The following is a 13,659-nucleotide window of genomic DNA, read 5'->3' as shown; positions in this document are numbered from 1 at the left end:
AAGTGGGTAGGGGTCCTTAGTTACCAAAAGCCTTGGTCCTGATTTCCTTCTGCAGCTCCTCGAATCGTTTGGCAAATCATTGTCTGGATGTAACTACTCTGTTTCTTTATTCTACCATAATAGTTATGGCAGTCAACAAAGGGACTGAGGCTGCAAGTCTCTAGCTGATGGCTAGACCTTCATGGAAGGAATACCCTCAGGTACCCTGGTAAGATTTCCACAGATGGACTTCCTCAGCAAAGGACCACCCATCCCCAGACCTCCACATCCTCCTGAACCAACATCCAGATGACTACCTCCTTAGAGGTGAGTGGTCCCTGACCAGAGTGCCATGGGGGCCAGCTTCTAGTAAGCCAATGGACACCACCTTAGGAAAATTACATAGGAACAGGGTAAGTTTCCCATTCAAGAGGGGTTGACTATGGGTGGAAGTCTAAGAATGCCTCAGTAGAGGGCATAATATAAAACACTCTTAGAAGGGTGGAGTTTCAAAACAGTTCTCCCAGTTATTGGTAGTATTGAGCAGAGTCTTAAAAAACAAAAAAGTGGACAGGATTCCTATAGATAAAGGAGGAAGAGACTATTCCTGAGATGTGAGCAATAAAAATCTCTTGTGTCTGTGACTGCTTTGTTTTCTCCTTGGCTGGTCTCCATTGGATTTCTATGTTATGCCCCTACCTCTTTCTTTCTAGCTTCCTCTGTTAGATGATCAGTTCCTTGAAGGTAAGGATTACCTTTCTTTTTCATATTTGTATCCCAAACACTAGTAGAGTACCTGGCACATAATAGGGCAAGTAGGTGGTGCGGTAGACAGAGTATCTGATCTGAAGTCAGGGAGACTTATCTTCCTGAGTTCAAATCTGGCCTCAAACACTTCTAGTGTGACCCTGGGCAAGTCACATAACCCTGTTTGCCTCTGTTTCCTCATGTGTAAAATGAACTGGAGAAGGAAATGGCAAGCCATTTCAGTATCTCTGCCAAGAAACCCCCAGATGGAGTCACAAAGAGTTGGACGTGACTGAAACAATTTAACGACAAAAATAAATGACTTCTGACTGAATGACCTTTCAGCTCCCAAATCATACCTTGTTTCCTACACAGCTATCTCCCCCAGGGTTTCGGTCTCAATCTACCTTGTCTGGATTCCCACCATAGCTCAGAACAAATTAAGTCTAAGGAGAATCTACCCTTGACAACAATCTCTCATTGGATAATTTTTCATACAGTCTTACTGCTCCCCTCAAGAATGAAAATTAAAAAGCAAATAATGATTTGACTTGATCGTCTATTGAAGTTATTTGGTATTTTTTTTAACTGTCAAAGATTGGACTCCGTGAAACTGTTATTAATTTTTTATATATACTCAGTTTGTGAAGGTGATTATCTAATAATAAAGCTAGCTGTCCTATCTTTCACCTCTTCCCCTACTCCCTGCTCTTAGAAAGCAAAAGGAGGCTTCTTGAATTCTTCCAGCGGTTCTAAGGAGAGAATGATCTCCATTCATATATTTTGGGCTGCTTGCCATGAAAGCCTCCAAGTTGCTTTATGGATTCTTTTTTTCTGTTTCTCATCTCTGCTTCTATGGGCATCCACCAAAATAAATCATCCCAGCGTCGATCACTTCTTTCCTCCTGGGCTGCAGCCTGGCCTTGACATTTCACTCAACAAACAGAATGACAAATTAATCATCAATATTCATGCGGTCCAGAATCTCTAGAATTACCTCCTTCTAGGAGAGGAAGAAACCCGATCGGTCACTTACCAGTCATGCTGGAAGATGTGTGGCTAGTTGCCTGCTGGTATTGAAGGAGTTTTTCTAACCTCACCAAGGTTCTGTTCTCCCTTAGCTTTGGGCACTCTGGCACTGAGCAAATCTGCCCCCCTGGCCCTTAATTTTGACCTCTATCAAATAGGCCTCAGCCCACGCAGTAGGTACCATCTAATCCCATTAGAAGAGTACTATGGGCATATGTTGCCAAAGGTTCCATAGCTCTCAAAACCCAGGTTGTTGGTATTGCAATAGAGGTGCTGAGTGGGTTGAACATAGGAATTTTAAAATATATTTATGAAGGTTAAGATAAAAATAGAGATTCACAGCCAACTGCTTTTATATACATCTAGCCTAGTAGGTTTTGGTATCCATTGGGTATAATCCACTGCTGCTAGGGAAGTAAAAAGAAGGAAATCATCTATTTCAATAGAGGGAAAGGAAAAGTGGGAAGTATTTTACAGGTAAGGAGACTGGTAGATTGGTTAGCATAATTCTATTCAAGAAAAACAGCAAACATATTTTAGTCTCCTACTATATGCTAGATACGATGGGGGATATATTCTATTTCATTACAGCAACACTTATTAAGCACCTGCTGTATGTACTGTACTCTCTTCTATGTTGAAGACACAAAATCAAAAATATAAAGCCATCTTTGCTTTAAAGAACTTAAGTTGCTGGGACATGCAATATGTAAATGGATTGTTGGAGATGGTTGCAAGGCGATTGGAGGAAGGAGAAAGAATATTAATAACCAGGAACATCAGAAAGAGTTTTAAATAGGAGGTGGCACCTCATCTAAGCTGTGAAGGCAAAGCTAAGGATTCTTGGAGGTAGAGATGAAGAAAGAGTATGTTCCAAGTATGAGAAAAATAGCCTGTACAAAAGCAGGATGGTAGGTAAGAGAATGCCAAGGGAACCAAACTGCCAAAATGGACTGGGAGGAAGAGTATATAAAAGGAGAATAATGTGAAATGTTTCGAAAGGTATATTGCAGCCAAATTGCAAAGGCTTTTAAATGCCAAACTGGTATTTGTTTTATTCTAAAAACAATAGAGAACTACTTTTTGTGAGCTTTTGAGTGAGTGGCATGATCATGCTTTAGGAAAATAAGACAGATCCCTGCCTTCAGGGTTTTTACATTCTAAAAGGGGAGATATATACACTTGTACAGAAGAAGACACTAAAAAAATACCTGAAGCAATAAAAATAAATGGCTAAGAGAGAGATCAATTACATTTCACCTAGGGAGGGGGACATACCAGAAAGGCTCCAAGCAGGAGGTAAAATTTGAAGGACACCTTGAAAGAGGGGCAGGATTTCAACAAGCAGAGACAAGAGAAAACCTTCCAGACACAGAGAGCCACCTGACAAAGGCAGAGAAACAGGAAAACACAGGAAATATCCTACTTCTTGCAGGTGATGCCATCACCAACAGTAATTATTATGCAAAGTGCTGTGCTGGGCATAGATAGTAGAAAGCTGTATGATTCTTGCTCTTAAAGGCTTAATATCAAGGGATAGACTGCTATTACCAAAAAAGGCTGAGTAAAAACAGTAAATTTTCATTCTCACACCAGTGATGTGGGTACTTCTTCCATCGACACAAATATCAACCCATCCATGCTATCTCAACCTGTGCAATTCTTTTCTGTGTCCTCCCATAAATCCTCCGTGGAAGATCTACCCAACATCTTCAAGAACTTCCTCTGGCTCTTTTAATATTTCATAGGTAGCAGTACAACATTCAGTTTGTCCATCTGTTATCCCTCAATCTCAATACATGACCAGCTCCTTTTCTGATCCTTGATAATGGCTTTCTGGTGTACATATGATTATCAGTTGCATGCAGAAGTGTGTGTACCCCCCCCACATATTTTTCCATGGTATAATGGAAAGTGAAGTGGCAGTGGAATCACAGATTGTTTTTGTTCAGTCATGTCTGACTCTTCATGACCCCATTTGAGGTTTTCTTCACAAAGATACTGGGGTGGTTTGCCATTTCCTTCTCTAGCTCATTTTACAGATAAGGAAACTGAAGCAAAGAGGATTAAATGACTTGCCCAGGGTCATACAACTAGTAAATGTCTGAGGCCGGAATTGAATCATGAGGATGAGTCTCTCTAGACAGTGCTCTAGCCACTGCACCACCCAGAGTCAGAGGACTGAGTTCATATCCCACCTCTGACACTACCTTAAGACATTTGGCAAGTCACTTGATTTTTCTAAACCTCAAGTTCCTCATGATATTTAGGGGGTAGGTGGGCTGTGTTTTGTTGCCCATGTATGTTATACATGCCCACATGGGTCTGTATAGATGTGGTTCACAGGGAGGAAAGAATAGATATCTCTAGAATCTCCTCCCCTACACCTTCCCAAGGTACATTTTGATTCCTTCCAGGAGAGGAAGCAGAAGGATGGGGTCAGAAGCCACCATTTTGCTCTTCTCAAAAGAGAGAGTGCTGGGCTAGAGTTATAACCAGATGTTCTCTTAAATATTGTTAGTCTAAAAGTCATAGTTTTCAGGTTCAAGCTATGCTCCTAATTACTATCCCTTAATGGGGAAGGAGTGCCCCAAGCTACATATACAAGGCTTGCCTCCCTTCCCACCAAATGCTAGTTCCAAAATGCATCAACATAGTGAATAAGTAAATAAATGCATTTGGTCAAATTGATAACAAAACAGGAATTAGGGAAAGTATACATAGGAAAATACATATAATACTAGACAGTACACAGAGTAAATGCGATGTCCCATCAGAAACAAGATAACTCATCTCTACTGAGAGTCTCAGGTCTCATGCAAGTGGAATTTCCTTGTAGTCTCTAGTGTAGTAAGCTAGAATAGGGATGTAATTAATATTCTGGCTCCTCTACATACTAACTTCTTCCCAGAATCTTTCTCTCCCTTCAGGGATCTGAAGAGAATCTGGAGTTTCATCTTCTCTCTTCAGCCTGGGAGTCAGAAGATCAAGCATGTCTTCTCTCTAGTTCTCACCAGCTCCACCCCTCATGCAGGTGTGGAGCACCAGATAATCAATCTCCATGTAACCAATGAGGAGAGCCCCATGCAAATACCCTTTGAGCCAAGAGTTACATATAAAAAGAGGGAGTTAAGTTAGATGGCTTCTGAAGACTCTTAGGGTTCTAGCTCTATCATCCTTTGATTCTTCTGAAATCTTGATGTTCTAGGATTCTCAAGCAGCTTAGCCTGAATAAAAAGTGCTTCACCATTTCTCTCTTTTTTTAATTTTATTTTTAATTTATGGAATAAAACAAGCATTTTCATAACAGTACAATAAAAAAGATGATTGTATATGGAACTGCAAATCTGCTATGCATAATTTGCTGTTCCTTTCAATTATAAAGCAAAATTATTATGTAGATTTCTTTTTTCTTTTTTTCCTTTCCTTCCACCCTCTCACTCTAGAGATGGTTACCACTATATACAAATAGGTATACAGATATAAAATTATTCTATACATTCTTCTACTTATAAGTTCTTTCTCTGGATAATACAGATAGCATCTTTTTTCATATGTCCTTTATAGTTAATTTGAGTATTTATAATAGACAAGATAACTTATTTGCTCAAAGTTGTTCTTAAAACAGTATTGCTGTTACTGTATATAGTATTCTCTTGCTTTTCTCAAATGTGATCCAAGCTCTTTCTCCCATTAATTTTTGGGCCTAGCTCATTACTTATCTGCAGTCCCTGGATGTACTAATGGAATAACTCAATGGAATTTACATTCAAAGTGAAAGAAATATTGAACTAGGAGTGAGATAATCTGAGTTTGAACTCCAAATCTTCAACTCACTACCTGTGGGACCTTAGCAAGTTTTTTAACATCTCTGGGACTTCATTTCCTCATCTCCAAAATGAAAGGAATGGGCTAAATGACCCCAATGTCCCTTCTATCTCTATGATACTGTGAACTAAATGATACAACCCAGAAAATAAACATTTTTCAACTGTAATTATCACTCATTCAAGTGTCCTTGATATCTGTCCTACACTTTTTAAAGTTTCACACTTCAGTCTAAGTGTTTTGGGAAGGAAGGAACCTTTGACCCACCTCCCCCCGACCCACCTTAACACACACACACCCCCCCTTTCACTCTGATCTTGATTTTACAGATTTCGATCACGATCTTTCTGAGCTTTTATTTTTGCAGGCTAAGTGTCCTGGTCTGTCCTTACACAGAAAAGCCTCAACTCCTCTTTTCATTTGGATTGTTTACAAAGGTTTGCAAAGCTTTTCCTGTCCCTACAAAAACCCCATAAGACAGGTAATATGCAAATATTTTATTAGTCAATTCCATAGCTACACCTGGCCAGCTTACCAAAGGACTCCTTCAGGTATGAAGCTCCCTCAACCCTTTCCCATCAATTAAAGGAGAAAAAAATAATAATTTTAACATCAACCATTCTGCTAGCAGCTAATTGTCAGAGCAATGTAAATAACCTCAAAGTTTCAATAAGCATTCAACAATCAATCTCTTACTTAGGCTCTGTCATGATTTCCATCTGGCATCCCCTGGAAGTCAAGAACCCCAAACTGGATGAAATAAAATTGCCAAGGAAATGGAAGGAATGGGTTTTAGGGCTGCTAATAATATGAGTAATATTAAGCAAAATGTGGAATATCAGTGCCTGATCTCTGCCATTATGATCATAGGATCATATAATTTTAAGCAAGAGGAAACTTAGAAATTTTGCAGTACAATATTACTCCCAGCTCTACCGCTAATTTTGTAAATCAATAAATTGAAGTCTGCAGGGGCAAATTAACTTTCGAAGCTCACAGGAATAGTAAATAAATGAGCCAGGATTTTAACACAGATCCTCCATCTTCAAATCTAGTCTTCATTCCAAGAGGGATTTTGAAAAATACTGACGATTTTAAGAGCATGGGAAAGAAGGAGGGAAGAGGTGACAAAGATGCAGCCCACGGGCTATATTAAGATGCAACTGGGAAATATTTAACAAAATAAATAAAAATCAACAAAACAACATTCGATTTTAAAAAACTAAATCAATATGTAGCCTTCAGGGATCCTTATGTTCTGATTAACAGTCCCAGTTTCTGCTTGAATTTCACACCACTGAATCTAGGCACGGTTCTTGGAAAAGGTCCGGAGACAATCCAAATGAGAAGAGGATTGGGGGCTTTTTTTGTGTAAGGACAGACTAGGACATTTAGCCTGCAAAAATAAAAGCTAAGAAAGCTCATGATCGGAATTTGTAAAATCAAGATCAGAGTGAATGGGTGGGGGAGGGTGTTAAGGTGGGTTGAGGGTTGGTGGGTCAAGGGTTCCTTCCTTCCCAAAACACTCAGGCCAAAGTGTGAAACTTAAACAAGTGAAGGACAAATATCAAGGACAAATCAAATACTGTAATTCTATGATCTATGATCCTTTGTTCTAATATCTATCTTTCACAGGGGATATTAAATTTACAGAGCTTGTTACTCCCAGGAGATAGTACCATGAGAAAAACTAGGATGATATATGAGTGATAGGCTAAGATCCAATCTTTAAGGTTAATGTCAGGACGAGCAAGCATACCCTCCCACAACAGAGCCTTCTCTTGGGAACTCAATGCTCAAGGCCACGTTGGCCTGAATGGACTCTGTAAGTGGTCAGTGCGGCAATTACTCTGTAGCGGGAGAGAGCCTTGTTATTCACATTCCCAGACTGAAGTAGATGATAAACTTTCAACCAAGTCTTCCCTTGAGACTGTCATGCTTTCCATCTGGTATCCCATGGAAGGCATGAACCCAAAATTGGATAAAATGTCAGGTAATAGAATTACCAAGGAAGTACATGGACTGCAGTAGGGGAGAGAAAGTTGATGAACAAGCAGCCAGCATCTTGAGAGTGCCTGCTGGGAAAGCGGGAGAATTAGATCTGGCTTTGCAGGGCTAAGAGCTGTGGACAGAGCCTGGCCACCTGCTCCTTAAGTAACTGAGCCAAGAAGAGCCCTCCTACTTAGTGGTAGAGAAACAAATCCAAACAGTGGCTTATTTCCTCCAGCACAAAAATGGCCAAGTTGTTATATTTGTTCAAATCAATATCTGGTCTCAATTTGCTTCTGATCATTGTTAGTCTATATTTTTTTAAGAGAGAATGACCATTCCTATGCACTAATATTCCTAAATATCTAAAATGTTGCTAATTATATGAGTAATAAATAGGCTAGATTTTATGAATAAGTAGAGTAGGTGACTGCTTATACACCCATATACATGCTGGCACATAGTAGGCACCAAATAAATGGTTTATGATTGATTGATGTGATGGATTATGAAATTGACTCAAGAAATTCTATATGCCTGCAATTCCATAATTAGAGACTCTACCTTTGACTGAAGAATTTTTATATTAGTGTACAAATATAAGACATATAGAAGCAAGTACACAGAATTAGCTGTACATTAGTGAGATGGAGTTTAGCAGTTTGCTGAGATCTGATTTTAATGGGAAACCTGGTAGATATCAAGACCCTGAATGAATATGGAAAAGAGGCAGGGGGTAGAGGAGTGGAATGGTGGAGGAAATGAAGGATAATCTAGCTGCCCTCCCAATTTTGTCTATCTTTCCAAACCTGATAATGTCCCAGAGGAGAACAGAGGGTAAGAAGGATGAAAAAAGGAGAATGAGACAGAAAGGAAGACAAAGATGGTAGGGGGAGAAAGATGCAAGGAGAAAGTATTTTCAGATGGAAAAGGGAAAAAGAATAAGAGACAAAATAGGAGGGACAAAGTGAAAGGGACAAGAAAGAGGAATGGAGAGAGAGACAGAGACAGAGTTGACATTACCTGAACCTTTGCTTGTCTAGCATTATGTGTTCACATCAATTGTAATAACACACAAATACCATTAACTATTTGCCCTGTTGAGTATCCCTGAAAATAAGTTCACAATGCTTCTCCCTTTATCCACGGATTGTACAGCTTTTCCCAATGCTGCCCCAAACATAAAGCACCTTGGGGGATGGGAGGTGGAGAGGGAGGGGAGAATTCACTAGATATTTTCAACATTAGAAAACTGATGACCAGAAAGTGAGATAAACAAGGACTGGATTTGCCTAAGAATTAGTTTCAAAGGGAGAGCACGTCTCCCAGTCTGAGGGACTCCTCCTCAATATTTCTCTAAAATGTTTGCTTCTGCACAATGTTTGACCATACTGAGTGACATTACAATCATTGTGAACTCACAGGTCTGGGCAAGCAAAGGCTCAGTCAATATCAGTTCTGTCTCCATCTCTGTCTCTGCCTCTATCTCTCTGTCTCTCTTTCCATTCCTCTTTCCTGTCTCCTTCACTTTGTCCCTCTTATTTTCTTTTTTTTGCTTTTTCTAGTTTCCTCCTGAAAATACTCTTTCTCCTTCCATCTTTCTTCCTCCCCCTCCCTCCACTCCCAGCAATTCTCTCCCTTCCTTTCTGTCTCATTATTTTATATGAGCGCAGAACTGCTGGGGGCTGCCAACAAAAACAGTGATGCTTGAATATGGCAAATGAAGCAGAAGCCCCATTAGACTCTGGTCAGAAATTAAATAAGGCAGAAACAGATTAAACGTCATAGGAAAGCAGAAAATGCACTCAATTGGAGCTTTATAAAATAGTAGCCATGATTTCAAATGGATGGTCAGCAACACAGGAGCCTGGGATGGATAACAAGAATTGAAAGCATTAGTGGACTGAGGCAACTGGAAATTTAGAAATCCCAGTACTTAAACACCTGCTATGTACAATGACTCCTCAAAGCCCCATTCCATCATGGCATAGACATCAGCCTGGATGCTCAAAAGTTCTGCCAGTAGAACATAAGCTCCAGCAGGGTCTGCCATGCTGGAAAGGCTCTCTACTCATCATTCCTGCAATAGACTCTGTCTTTTTTATGTAACAGGGGAAATGGTCAACGAAATCCTGAGCTGAGAGCATGTGTGGTGTGCTCTGTCTAACAACCCACAGAGGCTTGATGAGCCTCCTTCCAGAATCATATGATGGAGGGACCCTCTCCTTCATGACTTCAGTAGGGATCTTCTGACCATTTGCTGTCAGCTTCCTGTGTGGCAATGAAGAGCCTCTTAATTGATAATTATGCCAGAACTGTGTGCGTACAAAAGACTGGAACAGATGAAATTGCTCTCTTTCCTAGTGGCAAATGAATTAATAGATGTAAGCCTTCAGGTAGTGCAGAGTCGGGAGTGATGGAAGCAGTAGCAGTCAGCTGTCTGCCATCAGCAATCTTTCTCTGCCCACCTGGCAGCTATGTGGCTGGGAATCCCTGACATTAGCTTGTTTTTTCACCGCTCAGTTGTGGAGGACAGTGGGCATACACTTATAGTGTTCTCAAGGTTACTCCCAACTCTAGAACTACAAACTTCAAGGTTCTCTTTCTGTCTCATAAACTGGCCCTAAGAGTTCTTTGATGAATGTCACTTGGTGAATATATGCTTTCACTGCTAATTGAATTGATCCATGCTGTATGTAACCAACATTTCCGTAGACACAACATCTCTACCGAACCTATTGATCCACGAAGTGACTTCTCTGATTTCCAGTTTTCAATCTGTTCCCTTGCTCAGCTAGACTTATTTCTCAACAACAACTATAGTATCCATTATTTGTAGCCTCAAATTTAAATAATTCAGTTTTGAAATTTGTCTATTCCCCTCTCTCTCTTCTTTCTGGATTTAACCTCTGTGTATTTTCTACAATGATCTCACCTTAGTTTATTATTAGGAATCAAATTCTCACCCTCTGTGTATAATCTAATAAACTTCATTTGTCCCCAAATCATACTGCTGTCCATATCACTTCAGTATGTAACAGCCTGTCATGTTCAAAACTGAGCAACTGCTTGTCTCATAACTCTGAGTCAGATATTAAACACTTTAGTAACCATTTTTCTTAGAACTCTGAGTAATCTTAATTCAGCAACAAATTGAGAAGAGACATTACATTATATCCATAATTTGGCAGCCTTTAGCATGAACATTTCTTTATATAAATAAGGATAGTACAAGATAATTGGATATAATTCAATTGTACTTCTAGTCTTCATTACTTTTTTCTCCCCTCATCTTCTTATCTTCTCTTATCTTGAGAACTACAGGGTGCTCAAGTACAGGCTAATAGTAGGGCTACAAGACTTAGGAGTGAAGAGATCATTGGTAACCTTTGAAAGAGCAGTTACATTTGAGTGGTAGGTTTAGAAACAGGATTGTAAAAGGTTAATGTACACCTTTTGAAAAGTAAAGATCTAATTTAACATGGTATTAGCAACACTGTTCATCCTATTGGTGTCCTCTTCTGAACTTCTTTCTGCTCTCTTTTGTTTATTGTTTTAAAAAATATTTCATTTATGTTTTTTCTTTCCTTTTAAAAATGTTATTTATTTTATTCTGAACTTAAGAAATAAAATAAGCATTTTCATAACATAGTGGAATAAAATAAAAAGATGATTGCACATGAAACTGCAGCCCCTCCCACAAGACTGTATCTCTTTTCTAAAGACCACCTAGAGAGATCCAGCTTAGAAGTGGGAAATAAATGTTGATTAGCGAAATAGAAAAGAAACAGGAAGACAGTTGGGAGGAGATTCGGGAGAGGATTGTGCTTTCTAAGGTCAGGGAGGAAAGAGAGTTAGCATCAAAAGTATTGAGAGTTTTAGAGAAGTCAAATATAGGGTGAGGACCTTTCAAAGACGATAAGACAATAGGTCACTAGTAAGCTATGAAAAAGCAGCTTCAATTGGTTTTGAAGTAGGATTGTAAAGGGTTAAGAATTGAGTGGGGAAATGAAGGAATAAAGCCTGAATATAGTAGTAGTTTGGCAGAGAGCATGCATCCGGGGTGACTTAGACAGTGCTTTGAAAATATTAGGTTACTAATATATGGTTGTTGGGTTTTTTTTCATTCAAATTCAGATTTGTGTGAGGGATGGAAGGCAGATACTATCCCTATTTGTAGACAAACTAAGCCCCTAAAAGATTAAGTGGCTTCAAAGCTACTTTATCACATAGGAATCAAGATGTGTTGGGTCAGTGCTTCTTATTTTTCCCCAGAATCACATAACATCAGAGATGAAAGGGATATTAGGGATAATCTAATTAAATCGACACAGGTCAAACAGAGGAAAGTAGGGAATAACAACCTATGATACGCACCTACTTGTATCTCTGGCTTATTTCTGTCCTTTTCCATCTCCCATTTCTATAGACTATCTGCCTTTGCCTGAAACCCATCAGGCATGCCATTCAGCTTATTAGGATCCTCAAGGTTTGGAGTCACAAAATATCAGTTAGGATAGTGCAATGATTCAGCACTTACCTTAAATATGAATATACTCCATAATATCCCCAAGTCTTCCCCTGAAGATTTCCAGGGGAGGGAATGCACACTTGTTTCTAAGGCTATCCATTAACTTGCTTAAAAATAATTTATTAAGCATCTAGTATGCGTTAAACACTGCGTTTGTCATTAAGGATACAAAGACAAAAGTGAAAACAATTCCTGTCCTCAGAAACCTTGCGTTCACTCGTAAGGCAACAACATATATACAGCAAATTAAATGCTGAGTTGATGCAAAGTAATGTGCAAAGTAGAACATAAGCAACTAGGGTCATCTGGTAGGCTTCCTCTAGTACGGATGTTCCCAAACTTATTGGGCCTATCAACTCCTTTTCAAAAGAAAAAAATTATTCAGTGTCCACCTGGAAATCTACTTTCTTTAACCCTTTAGTGTTTTTTTAAAATTTGTATCATTTCAAAAATATTTAAATATATTTTTAATTATGCATCTTAAATTTGGTAATTTATTATAAATTTAATAATTTGTTGTCAGTTTGTGGGGTTTTTCCTGCATTGAAATTTTGATGATGCAATATTGCATCATGTAACAGTATAGTGTTATATTGTAAACAAGTCATCACATGCACACATATTCCTGCCAGTGCATGTTGGACTTCCCAACAATGTGGGACACACTCACCTCCCAACACTTGCTTGTTAAGACCTGTCAGCAGACTTGACCGCTAATTGGTTATAACTTGAATTTTGTATGTTTATTTGGAAAATAATGTAATCACTATGCCTTTAACTCTATTATACAACAGATGAAACATGTATGAAGAGTTTTTCAAAATATTCTTCTCTTTTTTCCTTGTGCTTCCACCATCCCCTTATTTTTATTCAACAATTACACCCAAGACTACTACTGCCCCCCAATCATTCTGGGGTGCTCCCCATGGGGTGGCATTGCCCACTTTGGGAGCCTCTGCACAGGTAGCAGTTGAATTGAACATTAAAGAAAGCTAAGGGTTCTACAGAGCAGAGGTGAGAAGGTTAGCCTGAGTATGACTTCACCTCCTAATCTCACTCTCTGGGTTGACTCATTCACCACCACCTGAACTCATGCTGGCAGGTGGGGGTAGGTAGGGGAATGTGTAGGAAGACATAACATGTGACTACTCCTCACTGCTCTCTCCTAGGGTCCTAGGGTTAATGCAGATATGAGGGGTATATAACCCTACTACTTGCCTCTGTACCCCCTAAAATCCCTATCTGTGTGCTTCCTGTTAGCAGATGGGAAAGCTATGACACAAGGATACATAAACATAAAACATTTACTTAATGATAAGGTAAAAGTAAAACTAATTATAACATTTGCTCAATTTTAGGCAAAAGCAGGAATAATCAGTCACAATTACTCAATAGAAGGGGAAAGCAAGAATAATCAAAATATCACATTTCATCCATAAACCTGGATCACACTCACCTACCAATGTTCACAGTGTCTGGGGGAAAGGAAGTACACACTTACAGAAACTTAGCAGGGTAGTTCGTGAATAAAGAAACCCATATTCTGGGTCCACTCA

Source organism: Notamacropus eugenii, chromosome 4 (assembly GCF_028372415.1).
Source record: "Notamacropus eugenii isolate mMacEug1 chromosome 4, mMacEug1.pri_v2, whole genome shotgun sequence".
Classification (NCBI taxonomy): domain Eukaryota; kingdom Metazoa; phylum Chordata; class Mammalia; order Diprotodontia; family Macropodidae; genus Notamacropus; species Notamacropus eugenii.
This window is presented reverse-complemented; position numbering follows the sequence as displayed.